We start from the raw sequence: 6,304 nt of genomic DNA on the forward strand, positions 1-6,304 counted from the left end.
TTTCAGTATCTTTAATGTGTTTTCGCTTCCCCAAGTGAATCTCCCAAAACACCTTTGCAACATTCTCAGGAGTAGCCACCCGCAATTTCGAATGACTATCCACCAAATTACCACCTTCATCTAGGGACAGATACCTGACTGCCCTCCGCATGTACACCAACTGTTGTTGAGTAAATCGCTCCTTTAGGGTGTCATCATTGTCACAATTGGTGAGGAAAAATTGAAAGGATTCAATTTGCGATAGCTCCATTTCGAACACTTCAATAATTATCTGAAGATCAGAGCCAAAATGTCATTTGAATGAAAATTGCACTATAGGACGCCGAGACATTGTCTCAAAGCGTCAACTACGCACAAGATCAATTGTCGCAGATATAAACGACAAACTGCCATCCTATAGCCGTAAAAGCTAGCAGATGACCGTCGAACCGAACAACAGACCAACTCAAGCAAAACACCCTTGGCTCCTGAGAAGGCAACCGGCGGATGCTTCGCTCAAGTATCAAATTGATCACAATAAATATAAATAAAAATGCAAATGAAACAGTTAAATGAAATCACGAAACTATGAATTATGAATACTTGCCAACGTCGAACCAACATCTAAAGCACAAAAACTACCTTGAGCGCACACCAATATGTTAAAAAAAAAAAAAAATACTGAATTCAATAAAACGCAACTTCTAAAACAAGAAAGCCTCTATGGCTACAAAAAACTGCGCTTAAAGCTAATTGAGTTCACGTAACTCAGTTCGTAATTTCAATGTTCTAACTACTCTTCCTGTCGGAAGAGGAAACAGCAGGCCAGACCACACAGCAAGATAAACACGCCCACTGCAACCAAAACCACCGCCCGCGGGAAAGCTTCCTCCTCGAGAGGGGGACACAGAGAGGAACGCGTGGACCAAAGAGACCCAGCAGCAGAATTAACAAAGCTGCCATTAAAGCAGCAGAACACAGAATTGTTACCAAAGGCAACAGAAAAACACATTATCAAACAACTGAAAAAATTATTTCTTATTACCAATCAGTTCAACTCAAGTACATTTTACCTTTTGACACTCATTTTAAAAAGAGTTTAAAGCTAAAATGAAAAACATTCGGTTAAACAAGCACGTAATCGCGACCTTTTGTTTAACAAATAGAACTTTAGCCTCATTCGTTTAGCTGCTGAATTTTACGAAATTCAAGTTAAAATTTAAATGTTAATCATGGATATTACCAAAACACTTCGCTATACCATCGTCTAGTCTTACTCAACAGAAACAACAAATATGAGAAATAGAAAATAAATCAAAATCGAAGGATATATACAAAATCCAGATTACACGTTAAATGAAGTTTTAAAAGTTTTTCGAGTTACTCTAACTGTCGTGCACGCACGCCGTACAACTCTGCAACGATATCACCAATATAGAGGTACTCCTCTAACTCAGTCTCCAGCTGACTCAACGTTTCAGCCGGCAGAATCGGCGCCACAGCTCGAATTAGTGACTCGTTTAAGTCCGCGAAGAAGGATGGCACATACCCCACCCCGCGAACTGCGAGACATACGTAAAATACATCCCGGTCTAGATATACGGCAAGCATACTCTCTAAATGATCCTCAAAATTGCGAATTGTATCTAAGACCACGTGCAATTCATTTTGAGCAACATTGTCAGGTAGATCATCCTCCCAAAACTCCATTATGCTCGCAAATCGCAACAGCAAAGCATTTTCAAGTTGCATTGTTCCTTCACTAACTTGAATTTAAAGAGTAAATAGACAACCTGAACTTGACTGACAATTAGTTTCAACCAACAAAGGTCACCGAAATTTTCACCAACGTAAATGTCAACTCAAATCAAAATGTAAACCTGCTCTTTGAACATCCTGTTTAATTGGAACTAAGTAAATGTTACGACGCCTACAGAACGAAAGAATCATTCAAATCAATTTTGACAACTTTGAAACTTGACAATTAACGAACAAAACAAACCTTTCGCCTACACTAACAGAAATCTTGCTCATGAATAGCGAACAATTTCAAAATCTTTTGCAATCCATCGAGAACTCAGATCTACTTTCTGCAATCCCATACAATATTGACCTAATCGGTTTTGGCGAATTCAACGTGAATCACATATGCGGAGAGGTGTACTCTGTTTTTTCTAGTGAAGATCCAAAAGTTCTGATCATAATCGCATATTTGTTGGGAAGTGATATTCGCATGATAGTAACCTGCCGTTTCGATACATCAGCAGAACTCGCGGACACGATCTCCGAACTCCGATCAAACGCCTATTTCAAACTTGACGACCTCAACTTCTCGGTCATTTTTGAAACACCATCAACTGCAGCATAGACAAGTCATGAATTTCTCCGCTGCCGTGACATCTACACTAAACCGAAAAACAAAATACTCAACCGTCAAAGTGATGAAACAAGCCATAATCATTTTAGGATTCCTCTATCTCATAAAGATCTCTCAGGCAAGTGAATACGAAGATGCACTCAAAACGGGAATTATTTTCCATAAAGATAGCCAAATCCTGCTCGCCGAAAAATTTATCAACGCAGAATTTCTCGTCCCATTTCCTAAGTATAGTTTCACCATCCAAGACAACGTGACACAACTTCTCTCAGTATTGTCTACTAAATGGAAATCAAAGTCAACAGACTGTAGCCTTAACTTCGCAAAACAATTCAACGCCAGCGTGGAATCCTTCAATGTTGAATGGATACTCCGCAAATTACAGAGTGAAGTTCAATTGGCACAAGACGAGGTCTCCAGTTTCAAAGTTGAAACATCTCACTTTCTCTTTAACGAAGCTGAAGAGAATAGATCAAGGAGAAGGCGAGGGGCACCACTGGCACTAGCCACTCTTGCCGGAGTTGGACTCTTTGGACCAGGAATCCTGATGGACGATTCCTCAAGTTGTGGTCTACTAGGAATTTTTGGCACCTGCCAAGATAAGAGTCGAGAAAACGCGAAGAACATCAAGGAACTTCATGAATACACGATCAGGTTGACAGAATATGTTGCTGAATACGAAGAACAGGTTAACGAAAAGTTCTTTTTAGTTGCTGACAAACTTTCCGAAGTTAACAATATTCAGAAAGAGATGATCAAGAACCAACAAGAGAATTGGAAAGTGATCGAGGACCAGTTCACAGTAATCAAGAACAATTTTGAGATCCTTAGGGACTGTGATCAATATCTATTCTCAAACCAGCAACTGAACTTTAACTTCGATACAGCGGCTTCTCTTCTGTCGCTTCTTTACTCAGATGTCAAGAGTTATAGAGCAGCGCTGTACGCTTTCAAAACAAACATAATGAATGCCATTCCTACATTGTTGGACAAGCGACTCACGATGTCGTTAGTACCTAGAAATTCACTGATCGCGATTCTCAATTCAGTATATGAAAGCCAGAAAGACGCAGCAGACAGACTAACACTAGCCATTCCGACAACCGACTTGCATTCCTACTACGATGCAAAACTTCTTCGAGACGTCGTGACGGTCGATGAAGGCCTACTAATGACTCTGGCGATACCGATGTCATCAAGTCTGACAGTCTTCTCTGTATATCGAGCACATTTGATCCCGATGCCACAACCGGAGCAGAAGGATGCGATAAAGTGGAAAACTGAAGGAGACTACTTCGCGATTTCGGAGAACGGAATGGAGACATCCGTGCTCACGCGAGAGCAGTACGAAATGTGTCTCGGTTCATCTACCTACAGGATTTGCCATCAGACGATGGAAACTCAATTGGGCAGATCATCGTGTCTCGTAAACCTCTTCTGGCCAAATCCAGTAGCAACTCTGACCGTCTGTGAAACGGAAAAGGTCATACTACCTACTCCAGAAAAGGCCACGAATTTAGGATACGGTATTTGGCTCATTACATCAGCCTCTTCATCTTTTTCTTTGTGGGAGTACAACCTGAATGAGGTTCACACTCCATCTCGCAAGGAACATCCAGGATGCAACATATGCATCATTACACTAGATTGCAGGACGCAATTAGCTTCACGGAACATTAAGATTCGACCCGACCTTGGAAGTTGCGACAAGATTCCGGCAAGACGAATCGACGTCAAACTGTCCGACCCATTGAAGCACCTCATGTCGGAAATTCCGGGGATAGATGAACTACCATATTTCAAATCAAGAACAGACGCGGGGATTAGACTTTTGGAAGAAGTAAAGGCGAAACTTGTAGACAGCCCGATCGTGACAAACATGGAACAGTTGGATGAAATATCGAAACCAATCGCGCACGGAATGAAACTTCTAAAACCATCGTTTACTGAAAAACTCGAAAGCTATGTCCCAATAAAACTTTCACTGACCTTAACCGTAATTGTCTTCATTGGAAGCACGTTGCTTCAATGCCTGTGCACTTACCTCTTCCATAGATTTAAAGCGGTCAGGGATATAACACCACGATTCCTGAAAACAGCGCATGGTGACATCCGAATAAAGCCCGTAGTAGCAATGGACATCGATGAAAGCGAGAGAGACGAGAAGACAACCAGACTCATGGAATCGAGAGAGGAATGGCAGAATAAATACACTGTACTGGACGTGATTGATGAAACTGTTTCGGTGCCACAACAACGTAGTCAAATTGATGATGGAATGTTAAATGACGAGGCGAGATCAATGAGAGGCAGCAAAATGGACATGGCAAGATCAAGATCATTCAGCGAAATACCAGGAGATCAAAGGACAACGTCCAGACACATTAACGGAGAGTTTAAACTGACTCCTAATTCAGGAATTCTAGGCATGAAACCACCATCAGTTGAAATTGGAGCCCAGTATACCGAGCAGACGGCCTAACCGTTAGGGAAAACTGAGACAAGAGCAAGTTTCCATTACAATTTTCATTAACTGAAACCTGAGTAAAATCACTCAATTGATCAAATCATAAATGACTGACCCTAATGACTCTCATGGTGGCTTAATGAAGAATCAAACTCATAATGGCTGAAATCTTTAACATATTTGCGCAGAACCTAAGTTCTGATACTTTTTTCATTTAATTACAACTTATAAAGTGTTATAATCTGTTAATTTCAATGAGTGTATACTCGCTTTATATTGATTAATAAATAAAATGTATTTGTTCCCAAGTTAAATCCTTACAGTTTAACTCCACGTGTTTTGATTATTTTAAAATTAGCGTTAAAATTGATTTAAATTTAGTGAAATTGAATTGTACCGTATAACTGTTGCTAAATTTATTGCGAAGTAAATTATTGAATTAAAAGCGATTTGATGCACATTTAAATTACTATGATTTAGAGTTTTGACGTAGCAGTTTTCTTTTGAAATGCAGCTAAACGAAGTAGACTAAAGTTTCGCTTAAAATTTTACCCATTTTATTCATTTGAAATTCTTACCTCAGTGCTAATTCCAATCAATGCGTAAAATTTATGTAAAAACAGGTTATGTGACACCTCTAAAGTGATGTCATTGATAGCCATGAAATTATTGCCATATTAGAAAATGTATAATGTTAAAATCTCAAGCATGCAGTTGAATAACTTATTATTGACACAATGTAAATAGTGTGTTCAGAATTGAGAAGCAAGCGATAGTTAGTCTAATAAACAGTCAGAAAGAGAAATTGAATAAAACTAACCAAAAGCTAAATTGTTAGTGAGCTGAAGATTAGGGAGAGATTCATGCTGTCGGGGCCCAAGCGTCCGTGATAAGATACTGCAACAATAACATCTAGAAAGAACATGCAAATAGAGACCAACATGCAGTATGTCATATTTGTGCGTGTCTGTGTTTTGAGGGCGAGGGGACTTAATAACTTCTCATTAGTCTAAAAAATTACGCGTTTTTTTGTGTTTTCCTTTTCCTTTTTTTCGACTTGATAGGTTTCGGCTTATATTGCATCGGCTTAGCTGCCACATTTTGCGTCTCTTCACTAGCTGATTATGCGTTTTGTGGGGGAATTAATAACTTCTTATTTGTCTTAAGTTTTTTTTTCGGCTTTGTTTTGTTTTCCTTTTAAAATTTTTTCGGCCTATAAGGTTTTGTGCTAAGCGATTTCCGGCTTTGTTACCGCTTGATACCTTTTCTTTCTATGCTCATTTCACATTCTATTGTCTCGGCCCGTTTTTCTTTCAAAACTAGCCTTATCGATAGATCTAACTTTTTTTCGAATTTTGCGAATTTTTTTTTGACTTAGCGGCTTTCTTGTTTTTTTATCGCAAGTGGTGCGAAGCATACCTTGTTTTTTTTTCAATTTTTTGCAAGTTTTTTGGAGTAATTCAAGTTCTTTTTTGTGGCAA

Source organism: Symsagittifera roscoffensis, chromosome 3, assembly GCF_963678635.1.
Source record: "Symsagittifera roscoffensis chromosome 3, txSymRosc1.1, whole genome shotgun sequence".
NCBI classification, from domain to species: domain Eukaryota; kingdom Metazoa; phylum Xenacoelomorpha; order Acoela; family Convolutidae; genus Symsagittifera; species Symsagittifera roscoffensis.